Source organism: Odontesthes bonariensis, chromosome 21 (genome assembly GCF_027942865.1).
Source record: "Odontesthes bonariensis isolate fOdoBon6 chromosome 21, fOdoBon6.hap1, whole genome shotgun sequence".
Lineage (NCBI taxonomy): Eukaryota > Metazoa > Chordata > Actinopteri > Atheriniformes > Atherinopsidae > Odontesthes > Odontesthes bonariensis.
Genome location: NC_134526.1, coordinates 27,343,149 through 27,362,135, shown reverse-complemented (window position 1 = coordinate 27,362,135; position 18,987 = coordinate 27,343,149). Strand labels below are relative to the sequence as shown.

General features: G+C 41.1%; 1 protein-coding gene and 2 long non-coding RNA genes across 3 annotated transcripts in view; 1 reads left to right on the top strand and 2 right to left on the bottom strand.

Annotated features, from left to right (window-relative positions):
- LOC142370742 (thyroid hormone receptor alpha) overlaps window positions 1–18,987 on the top strand; it is a 144,086-nt gene that overhangs the window by 4,079 nt on the left and 121,020 nt on the right. The window lies entirely within an intron of this gene.
- Window positions 11,637–12,517, bottom strand: LOC142370745 (uncharacterized). Its single transcript, XR_012767876.1, has 4 exons — window positions 12,331–12,517; window positions 12,087–12,175; window positions 11,861–11,965; window positions 11,637–11,737 (listed from the first exon to the last, which is right to left on the bottom strand). It is a non-coding gene; the product is annotated as an uncharacterized LOC142370745 (long non-coding RNA).
- LOC142371981 (uncharacterized) lies at window positions 14,013–14,487 on the bottom strand. The gene is made up of 3 exons (XR_012768158.1): window positions 14,353–14,487; window positions 14,146–14,211; window positions 14,013–14,036 (listed from the first exon to the last, which is right to left on the bottom strand). It is a non-coding gene; the product is annotated as an uncharacterized LOC142371981 (long non-coding RNA).

The window sequence follows — 18,987 nt, the reverse complement described above, 5'->3', positions numbered from 1 at the left end:
TGAAATTTTTCAACCTCTAATTAAGTAGCTTTATCTGCCGCTACTGCATTTTTTATTTTTGGATTTTTTTTATTTTATTTTTTTTTTTTTTTTGAGGAATCGATATACACTATCCAAGAATAGTTGGCTTAATTTTAAGAGTAAAATGTGTGTAGGTCAGAGGTCAAATTTTTCACCCATCCACACAATGGTAAGAAATGTCTGATTAAAGATTTCCTAAACTGCAATAAAACATTGTTATCCAAATTTACATTCCCAGTGAGAGAAATGGAAAGAGCTCAAAAAGTAATCGTGAAGATGAAATAGAAATACTTTGAGAGTTTGTCACATCACAGAACATGCGTTAATAGCCACTAAGCTAAACATGACTGATTAAAACATTTGGAAGTGTATAAGTGTATTCCTGTTACTAGGAATAAAAACAAGGCGGGTGTTGGCATTGATCCTCAATTCTATCACTATAAAAATGTACCTTGACTTGATTTATTCCTGGTGCTAGCTTATTAATAAAAACAGAAAATAAGATTAAATTAGATTCCTGAGGAGCACACGTGGTTTCTGTCAGAGAGGCTGATGTGGAGTTTTCTACAGTAACACATTGAGTGCTTTTGGAATCATAGTTTCTAAACCAATTCAGAGCCAGTTTATGCATAGTTTATGTTTATATGTGCTGTGTATAATTTCAGAATGAGAGGGGGTGTTATTCTTTTTTGCATATTTGTTATTCACACAGCTATGCTTTGCTGAGAAGAAAAGAACAACCTGGAGGTGTTGGAATTCGACTTCAATTGTTAAATAATTGAGCTTATGATGTCACACGTTAGTGCTGGGCGGTATGACCAAAAATACATATCACAATATTTTTTTTTCATGCATAATTAGGTGTTCACAGCATTTTCTACAGATTGAGAACAGAATTAAAAATTAAAATAAAAATTCTTCAAAATAATTCCTTTGTTAATAATTGGTCACACAGAACTTTATTGTATTAATATTCACATCTTCATTGTAAACAAATTAATAACATTAATTACACTGGTCGGACTGTTCAGCTGTTTCAGACTGATACCTCCGGTTCAGGCTGGTCCTCATCCTCAACACGCACTCTTTTTCAATCGCGGAAAATATTTTTCAATACTCATCTGGATTGAAGCAGCAAACATTCAGTGTAAGAGTTTAAAAAACCTACTTTATTTGATTCACAGCTGCTAGTGTTTTGACCTCGACAACCCAACTACATTTATTTTTTTATTTTTTTTACGGCAAACTTGCGACTAGTTAACTTTATAAAGAAGGCGTAATCGCTTGTTTGCTATGGGTCGGGTCGGGACGGGACAACATTGTATTAAAGATATAAAATATTTTTATAGGACTTTTAAATGTGTGATTTTATAAAGTTGCACGTGATACCAACCTTTTGTGAATTTCGCCAGCCGTCTTCTTTCGGTTGAGCTAATCTAACTGAAGCTAGCAAGCTTCCAGGCATGATCTCGCTGATGGAGACACACGCGGTGTGCACGGAGGGGAGGGGCTGTGTGTGTGTGTGTGTGTGTGTGAGTAGGCTATGTGAGAGAGACGCATGACTGACAGAGACGGAGGGAGAGCAGGGAAAGGAAATGCAGCTTAACGAATACGAGTATTTTTTGAAAAGCGTTAAAAATAGACAGTAAACATGCGTGTTTAGAAGCGCAACACTGAAAAGGGTCCCGTCTCAAACAATGTCGCGCGACGCAGCGTTCCCCCATTGTGTAATCAAATACACCGGTATGGCGGTATATTAAAAATTCATATCATAATGAAATTATAAACCGGTATTCGGTGTGAACCAGTATACCGCCCAGCACTATCACACGTGTGGCATTGAGGTGTAACTGAACATTTAGCCCAATTTGTAATAAATATGGATCTATATCTTATATCGCCCTTCAGCCCAGAAATACTGAAATATGAATTATAAGGGATGTCACGATACCAGACATTTAGTAGTCGATACCACTACCAGTGAAATTCCACAATTCTCTATAAACAATTTGATACCACGATAAAAAACAAAAACTAGGGCTGGGACTTTAGCGCGTTAATTTCGATTAATTAACTACACACATATTAGCGCGTTAAAAAAAATAACGCATTTTAATCGCACACTATAATTTTTTATTTATTTATTTTTTTAATACAGACGGATGGAAGCGTCGACAAGAGCGTGGTCAGCAACCCCATAGCTACCCCAACTTTGGGGCTAGAGGCAGGTTTGCTGCTCACAAAGAACAGTAGTGCAGTGCAACAACGACAACAATATTAAGAAGTAAAGAATCACGTATGTTGCTGCTCGGTAGCCTATCCCCGTTTTTCGTTCTTTAGCTGATAAATATACATATGGAAAGGTATAAAACACCAGCTTTACTGGTGAAACGGCTATCCACATTGTTCCTAGATCTACAGTACCTGTGGTGATGTCATTCTACAGTCAGCCAATCACGTCCGTTCTAAATTACCCTGGGAAATCGGAGGTCTAAAATAATATTTCCATAAAGCAGATTTAGGAGATAAATAGAAACCCTATTTAATTGTATTCTCAGTTTAATTAGTTTTTTAATAGTCATATGTTACAGTTTTCCTCTCATTTTAGCACCCATTCACTCATAACATAGCTAAACTGCAATTCTAAATGGATATTTGGCGATTCTAACTGGAATATGGCGATTTTGAGGATGTCCTTCCTCAAGTAACACAAATAAGGTAGGAAATCCCAGTTGTTTTTCATATGCTCGCCGAAACACTATTATCAAATAGTCTTCTTGTGACTTGGTTTGTTAGTCGACTCTAGGTGCTTGCAGTCTATCTGGAGCTACTTGCTAAGTAGCCTAGTGTCAGTGCAGTTAGCACCATCTTTTGAAAATAACGGACACACTTTTTACTTTATGTTAGGTTGCCAGCGTGCTTCCTCTGCCTTAATGTGATGCGAGTAGATTGGCTTGAGTAGGCTATGTGTCCGCTGTGGCAGCGGACAGACTGGTGTGAGCAACAAGTTTGAACGTAATGTTGTGCCTGTGTGATTTAGCACTGTACGAGGCTACTGTTGGAAGCCCGCCGGGTAGAACTATCTCTTGAAAGTTGTCGCCTACAACTGTTGTGCGTCAGATGAGATGAAATAGAAAGTCCGCACTGTAGCTCATTCACTCCCAGCTCTTTTTTTTCCAAGATGAAGTTGATCAAAACTTATTTGAGGAACACAGTGGGCAAAGTAACCTTTGTGGATTGGCTATTTCATCCTTAGTGAACGGGCTATGAATGAATGAGATGGACAGGTATGCCTGTGTGTGCGTGTGTGGTTGTGAACACGGGCTGGGGCTGTCTGCCCCTGGATCTGCAGCTGTTCCACCACAACGCACAGTGCGACATCTGTCTGCTTGTGAGCAGTAAGCTCCGCTGATAACATAAAGTTTACAGTATGCAAGGTAAAGTTGTTGCGTTGATGCGCGCGGGGGTGTGTGTGCTGTTTTGACTCGCAACCCCTCACATTCATGCAGCAACTGCATAGCAACCCCAACGAAAAATCGCTGGCACCGCCGCTGATCAAGCCTCAAATCTCACCTCAACGCTAAACATGTAGCAGCTAGCGTGGAAGCTAACGGGGGCCCAACGCAGCTTAACATCCAAGATTCTATATACTGTGTTTTCATGCTACATTCAGATTTCAAATAGGGATATGTTCTGTGTTTGTTGAAATATTGTTGAAAATGTTAATTTTCTAAAGGATAAAGTATATGCGATTAAAATGCGATTAATTTCGATTAATTAATTTCAAAGCCTGTAGTTAATGCGATTAAAAATTTTAATCGAGTCACAGCCCTAACAAAAACAAAACAATAAATTCCATATACTTCAACATACTCATTTATTAAAAACATTTGAACATTACAAAAAAAGATCACTGGCATGTAGCGTTCAAGTAATAAATAAAAATAAACCACTATTAAGATTCCAAAGAAAGAACAGTGGCATGTAACCTTCAAGTAATAATTTACGTATAAAGTATTTAAAACAAACAATACTGTGCTTAAAGTACAATCAATCAACTTTTTATGACACAGCATTTCAATAGCTGTACCTAGCTGAGACAAAAAAAAGCTAAACGTATAGATCAGAATAAGAAGAACACTGACCAGGCTCCAAGTATCAAGTGCAGCACTGGCATACAGCCTTACAATAAGAAAATCACCTGACACAAGTTGAGGAACTATGAAATGTTCAGCTCAAACTATACTGCTTTACATAAAAATAGCAACAGTACAGAATACAATATTATGGGCTACCATTTTGTGAAGATGCTAGATTCTAATAAAAGAATGGCATCACTTTTCATGGCTTCTTGAACTTTTTCTATGCCAATTCAAGGTTTTTATAAAGGAACACCAACATATCAATGTTGTCTTGAGTCAGTCTTGACCGTCTTGGACTGAAAATAATCCCTGAAGCACTGAATACTCTCTCAGAAGCACAGCTTGATGCAGCAATACACAGATACCTTCTGGCAAAATCGGATAGCTGAGGTAATGTAGTTCCATTGGTTTTCCACCAGGAGAGTGGATCTTTCTCAGCACTGAGTTCTGGCATTTTGCTGTGTACCAGAAAGTCACCATTCAACTTATCACTTAGGGAGAACCCTGCTTGATTTGATGTGGCATCAGTGCCTTTCTTTTCTCCTTGTATACTCAAAAGCAGCTGTTTCAAATCAGGATGCTCTCTATCACAGCTGTAAAAGTTTCTGAGGACATCTGAAGACAGGTGGTGTCGCCTCAGTGTCCTCAGGAAAAAGAGGCGCTGGTGAGCCTTTTTTACAAGACTGGAGGTGTTGGTGGTCCAGGAGAGGTCCTCCGAGATGTGGGTCCCCAGGAAGTTAAAGCTGGAGACACGTTCAACAGCCATCCCATTTATGTGAATGGGGTTGTGTGTGCTCCCTCTTTTTGCCCTGAAGTTCACAATGAGTTCTTTAGTTTTGCTGGTGTTGAGGTGCAGGTTGTTGTTTGAACACTAGGCGGCCAGATGCTGTACCTCCTCCCTGTAGGCTGTCTCATCGTTGTTGCTGATGAGGCCGATCACCGTTGTATCATCTGCAAACTTGATGATGGCGTTAGACCCATGTACAGGTCTGCAGTCATAGATGAACAGGGAGTAGAGGAATGGGCTCAGAACACAGCCCTGTGGTACGCCTGTGTTGAGTGTGGTGGTGGTGGAGCAGGTGTGTCCTGACCTAACAAACTGGGGTCTGTTGGTCAAAAAGTCCATTATCCAGTGACGGAGGGAGATGCTGTGACCCAGGTCTCTAAGTTTGCAGTTTAACTTGGAGGGTATGACAGTGTTGAATGCTGAGCTGACATCAACAAACAGCATCCGTGCATATGTGTTATTATTGTCCAGGTGTGTGAGCACAGAGTGTAGCGCAACGGAAACTGCATCCTCTGTGCTCTTTTTGCTGCGGTAGGCATTGCTTAAGATATTCTTTGATCAAACCCTTTATCTCCCTAGCAAGTGGAGAGTCATCCTTTTCATCACTGAGACATGAATATTTTTCACATCAATGGTAAAACAGAAGAGACGGTCGTGTTTTTCCCACAACTGAGTGCATCAGTAGAAGGACTCAGTGGTCCAAGGACTTCTTTCATAGTTTCTAAAGTTGTAATGTCAGTGTCTTTCGGCATCAGATGCCATTTTTTTCTGTTGTGTGCCAGCACCGCACACACAGCTTGCTGCTGCTCCAAAAATCTTTCCACCATATCATATGAAGAATTCCAACGAGTGGGTTCATCATGTATGAGTTTATGTTCTGTAAGTAAGGTGTCCGTCTGTTTTTCTTTTTTTGAGTTGACGTGAAAGCTTTGGTGACCGGGTGAAGGTGGATATAGTTTTCCGAAGCCTCGACAGTGCTATAGATACCCTGTCAATATTGATGGCTTTGTTGACTGCATGGTGCAGATTGTGGTAGTGCTGGGTGGTATGACCAAAAATACATATCACGGTATTTTTTCACGGTATCACGGTTTCACGGCATATCACGGTATTTTTTTTTCATGCATAATTAGGTGTTCACAGCATTTTCTACAGATTGAGAACAGAATTACTGCAGTAAATTAACTTAGGATGGTCTATTTTACCGTCATAGAATAACGCCCCACAAAATGATGCTGTTTACAAAGAAGTGCTACTCATGATTCTAATGAAGTGAGGAATTGGAATGCAAACACAATTGCAGTCAAAATACAGAACTTTTACTGTGCGTCTTGAAAGTTACATTTGGCTCGACTTTTCTTTTGCTTTCCCCGTGTTACCTGCTGATGTGGCGGGTGCTGACCTTAACTTCATACATTCTTGATATTCTAAGACATGCTTACGGCTAAGGTGATGGAGCAAATTGCTTGTGTTGCCACCTCCAGCGATAACTGTAGCCCGACAACACTTGCATGAAATGGTTGTTTGGTCGACGTTGGATTTTTTGAAACCAAAAAACTTCCAAACTACAGACACGGTGTTCTGTCGATTTGTGCTACTTCGTCGAGAAATGCTACCGCCGCAAAAACCAATAGGCTTGTCTATCGATTTGTGCTACCCTATCAAAAAAATGCTACTTTATGGTTTTCTACCTCTGTATATCAAATAAAGTCATAAAGTAAATTTTTTTGTCTCTCATGTGTGTAATTATAAAAAGTGTAATGAAATTGATTTATTTAAGAGGGTAGCATATTTTGATAGTCCAATAACACGCTGTTAAATAATGCTCCCCCTTCTCAATGCATTCATGTAAAACGACTTATCACCTCACTGCCACTGTAGGATGAATGGCAGCATGTTCATAACATTTTCTAATCAATATTTAAGAGGGTAGCACATTTTGATAGTCCAATAACACCATGTCAAATAATGCTCCCCCTGTTCTCAATGCATTCATGACAATGATGGAGCAGAGTCACCTAAATAAAGACAGAATTGTCCCTCAGAAAGGTACTTGTGAACTGTAGTCCAGTTTTCTTCCATTCCTAAAAACTGCATCGCTGTTATTAATTAATGTTTTTATATAGAAGAGAAAAATTGTGTATTTATTGTGAGAGAGAAAAGCCACTGCCTCATGGATAACGTAACTTTCATAGGCGCCTTCCACTTATTCAACATGCTCAAATATGCGTCATATTTCAGACACCCCATTTGTGCATGTTAAGCTAACTGCTTGTTCAATTAATCAATCAATCTTTATTTATATAGCGCATTTCATACCACAGGCAACTCAATGTGTTAATACGATAAGTGTTTTATTACTTTGCATGGCAAATAATCAGGATTTTGAGGATGTTACAGTTACACACCAAGATGCAGGGTAGCAAAACATTATGGGCGTGAAAACGAAACTTAGAAAATTGGCTCGGCGCATGCGCATAACCACAAAGTAGCAATTCTCGACAAGTAGGAGAAATCGACAGAACACCGGCTCCTTTTTTGTGTCAGCATGTTCTACTAGCTCTGCAGCTTCAATTTCGGAACTTTCCATGTCTATCCTATCCACCTTCACCTTCGCGTAACGCAAGTGCTTATTACCACCTCGCACCCATAGACAGTAAACATGCGTGTTTAGAAGCGCAACACTGAAAAGGGTCCCGTCTCAAACAATGTCGCGCGACGCAGCGTTCCCCCCGTTGTGTAATCAAATACACCGGTATGGTGGTATATTAAAAATTCATATCATAACGAAATTATAAACCGGTATTCGGTGTGAACCGGTATACCGCCCAGCACTAGATTGTGGCCAAAACATGGGATCCACGTGTAGTCTTAAAAGGGGGGTATGGTGGGGGTATGGTGCTCAAGGGCACCTCCGAACTAGCCTGGCGACGCCATCCTACGTACATCCGCCCAAAGATTTTGGCTCCGCACATAGTCTGGCCCAATCCCCCTACCTCGGTTCGCTCAGTGTTTTGCCAATCAGCGAACAGTTGAGAGTGGTGACGCAGAACTCACGCGCGGAGTCCATTGTAGTCCATGTAATTGTAGTTCAACCGCAGCGGAAATAAACATGGCGACGGAAGAAGAGACGCTAGAAGCTATCCATGAAGTTGTCTCAACTCTGGAGAGCATTACACAATTAAAACAAGAGCAAGAGGAATGCCTCGTCAATTTTGTTAGTGGCAAGGATGTCGTAGCTCTCCTTCCAACTGGCTTTGGGAAAAGTTTGATTTATCAAATGGTATAATGAAAGCGGATGTGGGAAGCGTGATTCGCGAGCAAGCATGAGCCTCGGCGCATAACCTACGTCATTTCTAAACATTACTGATTGGTTAAGGGAACTCCAATGAATTTAAGTTGCTGAGTAAGGTCCCATCCTCCATGGGAACGGATTCCTCTTGGGTTTTTCCAGACTCTTTGACGGAGTCAACAGTCAGCTTTCGCCCAGGCTACCTCTGAACTGCCAACCGTCTGGTTATTGGGCGACCCACTCTAACCACTGAGCCCTTCGATCTTCTCTTCAAAGGCCTCCTTCAAACTCTCACTTGTGTGTTTTGTGTTCAGGCTGCTACAGCCTAAACACCAGGAGTGCATCTCCATGACTTGAAATTTCAGTTTATAGGTATAACTCAATTACTTTAAAAAAACAGCAATTATTTATTTAAAAGACAAACGTTATATGTTGATGATAGATGGCAGACTGAACGTTAGCCTAATACTACGAGTTATGGTTAAATTACGTTAGCCTAATCACGGTAGCCTTTAGTATTTAGCCATTGCAGACGTCGTATGCAACATAGTTGGCTAAACAGATTAATTATTTAAAGCTATGGTAGGTAATCCTAGAGAGCTAGCAAGAGAGCTAGCAAGATTCGAAAGTGGCCCCTCCTCTAAGCTCCAACCCCCCCTCCCCATTCCGTCAGTGCTTCATCCAAAGCCACGCCCCCACAAACTTGAACGCGCATCTGACGCTGGGACTCTGACGACATGTCTCACTCACCTGTAAGTAAACTATATTATTATTGCAACGATTATTTAAAAGAAAAAGAAAAAAAAGTACCGTAGTATGTCTCTGCACACCCAGAGGCTGCAGATTCAGCTCTCCAGCTAGCATGTCATGTTTAGCATGAAGTTTAGTGTTAGATTTCTTCCACACTTTGCACGAGGCTGCTATGATAAACACCGTCCCCCATTACCCCCACGCCATTGTTAGAAGAGGGAACTCTCAAATGTACGGCACTTTGGATAAAGCGTCTGCTAAATTACACTGTATGTAACGTAACGTTTTTTCCCCTGGCAAACGTGATTTTTGATTTTTTTAAAGATATGTCTTTGTTATTTTGCTTGTTAGAGCACCCACGACGAGAGCGGCTCTGATCCTAGCTACAGTCCGGAGCCGAGCACGTCTTTAGGTCAAAGAGGACAGCGAGTTCATGCTCGAGCAAGAGGGGGCCGTGCAAGAGGTGGTGCACGGGGTAGAAGCCGAGGAACTCGAGGTAGAGGACGGGGAGCAAGCCGGACTGCGACCGGAGAACAACTTCTACATGAAGACATTGTGCGAGTGGATAATCTGCAAGCTCAAAGAATTGCAGATGAGCAGGTAACCTATTTAAAATAGCATTTTTAATTAATATTTTTCGCACCTCTACATCATCAATAACTATAAATGATGACCTGCCATATAGGCCTACTATGGACATAAAAGTCCTCTTAGAGGACAACAAAGTTGTCAAAAAAGTCTAATCTTCTTGATGAATTGTTTTACAGTCCAGAATTCATACACTGAGCTTGCAAGAATCCCATCGCTTGCTGCAGATCTGCCTGACAAGGGACCCAAGTCTCATGTTTGATATCCTGCACATAGCAACATCAGGAGATGTGCCTCCACCATGCCCTCCAGCTCCAGGTCAACCCACTTGGTGTGTGTGCCGAAACTGCCGGGAGATGCCCACAGATGTCGAAAGAAAGTGTTGTGGGCAACAACCCGACTCCTGCATTTCCACGCTGCCTCACCTTGAAGCGTACATTTTGCAGGAGGGGGTCTTGCGACTTGCCAGAAGGATCTGGAACAATGTACGGGCTGTGGAGGATGTTCCAAACCCAGGGGAGAGCAACAAACAATTCCGCCATGCTGCATACCGGCAATATGTTGTGTGGCAATATGGGGCACTGGGAGCTGGGCACAGAGTAGTGATTCCTAGCTGCTGTGTTTGGAAAATTAGAGACCGCTACCCAGATCCACATGGACAGTACAAAGGTTTCATCCCCAGTAGGGGGTAAGCACAGTGCAATAAATATTATCTGCTCTTGAGCCCTGCCATTCATACTGTTAGTGTTTACATATTTCTTTAAAATTTGCACTCAGGTTTACAGTCTGTACTGTCCAAAGTTCTGTCTTTTTATTGTTATTTATATTTTGTCAAGTTTGAATAAAATTTTAAAAATGATAAATGCCTTTCCTTTACAATTTATGCATAAACAAGGTATTACATTTCTCACCTTCTCACATTCTAAATGAATAATGACAACAAATGTGGTATAACACTTTTTATTGTAAAAAAAAATAAAAAAAAAATGCAAAAGATATTTCCAGGGATGGCCGACCGACTGGTCAGGCTGTGCATGTGGCGATCTATTCCTTTGGCAGCGATTTACCTTTAGGAAGAATATCAAAATTACACATCTGACAATAATTACTGCGTTTCAGAGACACAATGACAACACTTACAACTTTGTTTCCATTTTACACAGTAACAAACACTTGTGACAATTTTCTAAGTGTTACATCCTTGGCTTTGTTTAGATAATTATTTTAGATCATAAATTATGACATGGATTTTTAAAACTAACTTTTGCACATAATTATAATTATATTCGTGATCAAGCTACAATATTGCAAGAAAACTCACCTAGCCCTCTGCTGAGTTGTCTCTGCAAAAGCTCCTGCTTTGATGGGGCCGGGACACCTGACAGAACCCCATGTTGACGGGGATCGTCAGGCCTCTTCCTTGCAGTCCGTGGCAAACCCCCAGCAACGGACAATCTGTGCCGCAGAATTGCACTTTGGAGGTCCACAATGTAACCGTAGTCCTTTTCCACCTTTAGTGCGTAAAGGCTCCACTTCCTGGACTTTTTATTGTACACCTTGCCGTATCTGCCATTAGAGAAAAGATTAGAAGCTTAGTGATACATTCATATTATCTTACAATGTACAGTATTTAATTTTTCCACATAAAATTAAACATACAAAATAGAGCCATCAGCCCTTCTCTTGACTGGTCTGTCAACGTGGTGATTGTAGTCCAGGCCAGCCAACAGGACTCGAGCAGTGTACACGGGCGGTGAAAAGCAGAAGCTCTTGCTGGCATACATGAGAATATGATTGTGGAAGGACTCCAACTCTGCAGTTGACCTGAGACCACAGATGAAAGATAAAATTGCTTTATACTCTGGTAGTACAAATGAAGAAATAGCAGGGCAAATACAGAAGTACAGTGAAATATTTTCATAGGAGAAAACAGTAAGTTGAACATAGAACTATGCTGACATACCTAAAATGTAGATATTTGTGTATGCTCTTTAGCCAGCGTGCATCAAGGACTACTTCTCTCAGTCTCTGGTGTGCCATAGAACCCATCTGGATCCACTCCTTCTCTCTGTCCTCCACCAAGGGACCATGATGACAGGCACCAAGGGCCCACGCATGTTCTCCTGTCACATGGTGAAGTAGTCCAGTCCACCTGTCCTATGGTAAAAAAAATTACACATGTTGTGAAAAATTTGGTCAATAAAAATTTAAACCATTTTTGCCCAATAACTACTCAGCAATAGAGTGTGCCCTAGATAGATGAATTTTGATAATACTTACAAAGAAATCTTCATATGTGTCTGCAGTTTTGCAACAGTACCAGAAGTGGTTGCAAACATCCTTACTCCACATCTGAAGGATGGTGCACCCCCTTTGTTGTCCTGCCTTGACAATGGAGCACAAATACATTTTTGGGATGTCAAATAGGTTTATGAGAAGATAATTGGCGTAGATGATTTTTATTTTTTTTTATCCAGCTATATCTACAGAGAGATCATGAACTTACTGCATGAATTTTTTTCCCCAAACTTTTGGACCCATGCCACATGTCCAGGGTGTGTCGGACACCACAATCTTTATATTTCCCTTTGTTGTCTGTAGGACAAAAAAGTCTGAGGATAAATACTAAGTCATAATACCAATCATCATCGATTCATAATAATGTAAGTGATGATTGTGTCATGGGACTATATGCACAAAGTTGGATTGCTGAAACAATCTCCTACAGCAAAAGAAGATAATAAATTTACTGAAGAGGGCTGATATCTGTGAATGAGCGTCTGTGCAGAATTCCTCAATGTTGAGTTCTTCACGTAATTTCTCAAATGTTTGCACGAAGCCCTCCTTCTCCATTATGACAGAGTTCCGCATGGTCTCACGCTTGTCGATATTGACCATGCAGATTATCTGTTTGGATTCATTGTCCATGGCAGTATAGGTACAATACAGCGCACAGAATCCAGGACTGTCCATGCGAGCATCTCCTTTGAAAATAAATTAGAACAAAAACAGAGAAAAAGTTATAAAAACATTGTCCCAAATAGGGCATTTTATGCTGATCCAACTTTATGAAAAACCATTGTGCAATATGTCAGTCCAGCACTTCGTATCTTACAAATAAATCCCCCGATAAAATATTAGTATACTTTATCCTACTCTTCAATGTCTACACTCAACTATTTTATTTTGTGTAGTTTTTGGTCTTACTATCAATATGCATATGGCTTGCCAAATACCATCTCTTGGAAATAAATCCATTTAGATTATATTGTGCTTCATATGAATAATGCATGTGCGCTTGTGTGTGTATCTGTGAACACATGCGTGTGTTTCTAACTCACCCAGAGCTACAACAGGCCCTTTTGACTTGAGCTGGGTAATGACTGCGGCTCTCTTGTCATCCCAGAACTCCTTTATAGTGTCCACACAGTAGGAGTCCTGGATCCTGAAGAATGACGACCTCTCTACCATCCCAAGTTTCATAAACTTGAACAGTAGTGAGATCTTGGCGTAATTGTTGCCCGATAGCAGGATATTAGTGGAAAGCATGAAGTCTCCGACTGCCATCCCATATTTCAACATTGGCTGAGAAGCCCACTTCCAAACAGTGTGACCTCGAGGACACACCTGGAAAAAAGCAGGCGGAGAAAGAGCACATTATAGCAACTACAATGATTAATACTACACATTATTTTTTTCAGTCTGTCGCTGAAGGAGCTCTCCTTGTCGCCTCCTTGTTTCCTGACCTAAAAGGCTCTCTTCTTCTCCTTGACAACCTCCACCCTACAGCACTTATGTTATAAGCTTTTCCATTTATGTTTGTTAAAGTTGATTCCTAAAAAAAAAAAAAATGTCCCAATATACGTAATACTATTTTATGCAAAATAAAGACTCACCCATTCTATGACAGCAGCTGTTCCCCTGGACCTGATATTGATTTCGAATGGTCCAGGTGTCCTGCACTCTCCCTTCCTATTTGGGTCCTTGGCAGAACACACGCTGACAGGGAGAAGGAGATACTCGGCAAGCTGCTTCAAGCTGTCATGATATGCAATGGATGCCGGATGGCCAATTATGTCATCCTCAACCATGACTTTTAGTGCATCAGGGAGTGTTGACATGTCTGCCATAGTTGGATCTGGGGCGTTGTCTGGAGCATCATGTACAGTGTCCTCCATGCTAATTTCTTGAAGTGATTCCAAGCAAATTGTAGTCTTCAGAGCACCGCCAGTCCTGTTGTAATAAGAACAGCTATGAGAAATTACAATAAAAAACACAATAACTTGACTAAGTGGAGCTAGAAGGTATTGAAACTACCTAACACAAATACGAGGCCTAAAATCTGGATCGTCACTGTCATCATCATCTGAGTCCACTTCCCTGGTTGCATCTTCCTCTAATGATGACACTGACAGTGTCTCCATATCAGGATTCATCTTCATCTTCCCAGTCAATGCTATAAAAAAAAGAAATTCAGAGAAAACAATATAAAAATTCACAAAATGAATACAATTTTCCACAAACAGGAGAGTAAAAACATCTCTGCACACCACACAGCAACTTACATGGAGTTTCGAATGTCATTAAATTCATCTGCATCAACATCAATGTTCAGGTCCAGTGGTGACATGCTAAAAAGACAGAAAACACACACACAAAAATTAGGGAATATTACATCACCACATGTCGCTGAAATAATGCACAGACCATGAATTTACTCTTAGTTATATTCTGGAAATAATTGGACACATTATCTTACTACCATAACATACCTTGCATCCAATTGCTGGAGAGCTGTCTCCTCTGGGCAGCTAATGTTTAACTCCTGAACTCCAGCTTGTGAGAAGTCATCCTCTCTGTGAAGATTACACAATTATATAATATTGTCAGCACAGCATCAACATAAAAAATGTCTTCATTCATCAAGGATGCAACACAGGACTGCAGCACTGATTTGGCAGTTTATGGGAAGATGTTTTGATGGACCGAAACAGCCTGAAGATTGATATTTACTGTTGAGAAGATCCTCAGTTTGCCCCCATCCTCTCTGCATAGCATATACCAGCAAATAGTCCATAGAAGAGCCAGTGACATATATCCCAACAAAGACAACGTTTGTCAAAGCCATGTTCACAGCAGCAGCAAGTTGAACTCACCGGTCGGACAGAGATTCAGAAGAATAAATTGTTGACACAGGTGGGGGAGGGGGTCTCATCAGTCTGTGTTTCGACGGCGTGGAAGTTGATGGATCCTTCTCATGGCTAAAAACAACACGGAGAAGACGCTAATGTTAGCATTAGGCTAATACGAGCTACAAAAGTAGCCAAGTTGGCAAACCTTACATATTTCATGAAAATAACAAATCCCCCCGAAGCAAAACAAATAATTACCTGTCCAACAGAAAGAAAGCAACCGCTGCATCTAGTGATGCTCCGATCGATCGGCTGACGATCATGATCGGCCGATAATGCCCAAAAATAGCCTGATCGGCGATCGGAAAAATATGCCGATCAAAAAGCCGATCATGTGACATAATTACTAGCTTTTTTTTTTTTTTTTTTTTGACGTAAATTACTAGCGACCACTTTCTAATGTGGTACGTGACGTGTGTACAGAACCGAACAGGCAAAACCTCTACAGTGCATCTCGACAACATGACCTCTCCTGTTTGGAATTTCTTCAAAGTGTGTCAGAAAGATGTGAAACTTACTGCGGTCACGCCATCTGCGCTTCGCGCTAGCTACACTTGAAAATTGAGTGCCCGTTTACATCGCGTTGTACGGTAAAGCGTGTGAGCGGATTTATGGTGCATTCAAGTGCACCCCGTAAACTCAGAAATCTATATCGAAGTTGATTTTTCATTTGTTGGAATACATACGCCTGTCATTACTTGGTTGTTTTTTTACTACATTCTTTTTAATGATTAAAACAAAATGATAGAACAAAATTATTGAAGCATATTCAGAATCAAACTCATTTCTGCATAGTCAGATTTGAAAACTTCCTTTAGAACCAAATCAAAATGTTCTCTGCCGACTCCACCAGATTCTTGTTCTACATGTCCCCAGCTACCTCTTTGGAGATTTTCAAGTTATTTCACTGCATCATTGTTTAATAATCTGATGCTGAAATCATACCCAGTGGATGATGTATATGGGCAGATTAAAATATTAATAGAAAATAAAAAAAACAATTGTTTTCTGCAAACTCCACCAGATTCTTGTTCTACATGTCCCCAGCTACCTCTGGCGGTTTAATTTCTATAAATGGTGCACTCTCTGCTAGATGAAAGGCATGGAAATGTCCGATTCCTTCCGTGATCGGCAGTGATCGGCAATCGGCAGATCATGACTTTGGTGATCGGTGATCGGTGATTGGTCCAAAAAATGCTGATCGGAGCATCACTAGCTGCATCGCTTTGCAGGCCCTTCAGATCCCTCAGTTGTCTCCACCGCTCAAACGCTGGACCGATGTTGACTCTGGTGTTGTTTCTGGCTTTATCCGTAGCCTTTTTAGTAGCAGCCGTTTCTGCCGCCGGCTTTCTTTTTCTTCCCTTTTTAGCGGGGGGAGCCGTCACAAGTAAGGGGATTGGTGGTTTCGGCTGCATTTTATCTGTCATTCTTGCGGTATAAAGTCGTTTTAGAACGTTTTAGAACCGCGTGCGCGCGCGGAAGAGGGAGCCGACAGAGGGGGGCGTAGGCAGAAAGCGCAGATGCATCTGATTGGTTTTTTGTAGGCTGACCAATCCGAGATCAGCGTCCCGCTGATCTCGGATTGGTCTGCTTTTTCTCAGTCCTGCAGCTGCCACAGAGGTCTGATTATTTCCGTCCCTTTTTCTAAATACATCTTGTATAGATTTCTCTCAGGATAGACGGACCATTTCACCCAGTATTACAAAATGTGTTTCTGAACAGGATTACCTACCATACCTTTAACCCTATGGGCCCGAGACTATTTTCGGGATGATTTCACTACCTTTACTTATCTTGGTCATTATAAGAGCCAGCCATACAAGTTTTATCTTGTTTTTTTTCAAAACAGTCTAGGCAATCCAGATATCCTATCCTTTCATATAATAATACTTGCACATAATTTATATTAGCTTATATATGAAGGGAAAAAAAAAGATTTCATCTTATGAAATTGTTGTGTTTTTGCATGTATCTCATCATAGAATGCTGTCAGTAGAGAATATTTGTGTATGAGAGAATGTCTGGAATCAGGCAATATCAGAACCATCATAGTGGGATATTCTATAACTTAGTAATTAGGGACCGAGCAGTGAAACTGCAAGGACCCTATTGTATCTGTAAGGTTTATGAGCAGTGAAACTGCAAGGACCCTATTGTATCTGTAAGGTTTATTATTCCGTCTTCTTATTCTTTGCAAGCGCCACCTGTCAGTCGACGACATGAAAGAATCTAAACTTTATATTTTTGGGGGTCGCTCATTGACTCTGTAGCGCCCCCTATAATTCTTAAAAATGGTCCCCTTAATAGGATTACATTCGCGTGGGACAACGAAATTCGGTACACTTATTCATCATGCCCAGACGCACAAAAAAGTCTCTTGCCGCCAATGTGCCACGTCCACAGGAAGGCGGCCATTTTGGATGGAAAGTGCGTTTTCGTGACATTTTTGACCGATTCCACGCCTTGCATAAGATCGAACTTGTCCTACAGATTTAATGCTACAGACTTCAAACTTGGCCAGGTTACTCTTAAGACATGGGGGGAAAGATTCATGGGGAAACTTTTTCAAAACTTAAAGGGCGTGGCCGTGGCGACGCTTCAAAGTTTGATGACTCACCATCACTCGCCTCAAAAAATTAAGTCGCTTATAACTCCCAAATACATTATCCAATCTGTCCCAAACTTCATACGGTGATTGCTGGACCCAGCTTGAACGCGTACATATTATCATAGTGACATCCTCCTATAGCGCCACCTGCTGGTCGTTGGAAACGTCTCTTTTTTTTTCCACAACTCGCATTTTATCGAACTCCTCATACATATTGAATGCTACAAGCTTCAAACTTGGCCAGGTTACTCCTACGACATGGAGGAAACGAATCATGGAGAAACTTTTTCAAACTCTGAACGGTGTGGGAGTGGCCATGCCCCTACAATATTTAAAAATGGTCCCCGCAATGGGGTTATTTTGACGTGGGATGACAAAATTCGGTACACTCATTCATCATGCCCAGACGCACAAAAAAGTCTCTTGCCGACATGGTCCCACATCCACAGGAAGGCGGCCATTTTAGATGGAAAGTGCATTTTGGTGCCATTTTTGACCGATTCCACGCCTTGCATAAGATCGAGCTCGTCCTACAGATTTAATGCTACAGACTTCAAACTTGGCCAGGTTACTCTTAAGACATGGGGGGAAAAATTCATGGGGAAACTTTTTCAAAACTTAAAGGGCGTAGCCGTGGCAAGGCGGTGAAAATCGTGTGATGGCGTTTGTGGTTTGAAAACCTTATCATCATCGCAAAGTCATGAAACTTTGCACACACATCCACCCTGTCGCCTTCGTACGTAGGTAAAGGGTATCGTGTGTGGGCTCAGTGGCGCCCCCTAGAAATTTTCAAAAACACCTCTGCATTGGGGTTATTATGTGCTCGTACGTACGCAGAGGGTATCGTGCGTGTGGGCAGAGCTGTGTGACTACGGCTTCCAGCGCATGCCCAACGTGCGCACATCCAACGTGCGCACACTCGGTCCCGCATACAGCTGCTTGCAGCTTTCTAGTTTGAAAAAATATCTGCTTAGTGCCTATTGCGCATGTGCTCTGTAGCTTTAGCTTACTGGCGCACAGGTGATCTGCGCACGTCTTTTGAACACAACTTTAGTCTTTGCAATGTAAGCAGATACAATATTTGATGTATATCAAAACCGGATAACTTGCGTTTTCACAGAGAAACGAGGAATATTTTCTGAAAGGGTACGTTCTGCTGTTTATTTTGATATACGGTGCATTGTGTAGTGACGTGGACTTTGCAACTTATGTAGCCGTACTTTGCAAAGACATAACTTTGTTCTGTTTGTTTGTCTTCATTATGTGATTATTTCAGTACAGATTCTCTTTGCAAAGCTCTGTTTCCGCTGTTTGTTGTGATATGCGTTTCATATCTATGCAATGGGGAGTTCGTGAGTAATTCAACAGAGAACAATGGGTGTTAATCTGCCCGCAAAGTGAACATTAACATGACTTGAAACTCACTTACCTTGAATTCTGTGAATAAATCTGGGATGTCTGTCTTTCAGGTGCTTTGCTAAATTGGAAGTGTTTCCTCCTTTCGTCTGAAAAGCTCTTTGGCACCGTTTGCATTTAGGTTTTTGTGAATCTATTACTAATCCCTGATCATCCACCTCAAACGTAAAGTACTTCCAGACACAACTCTG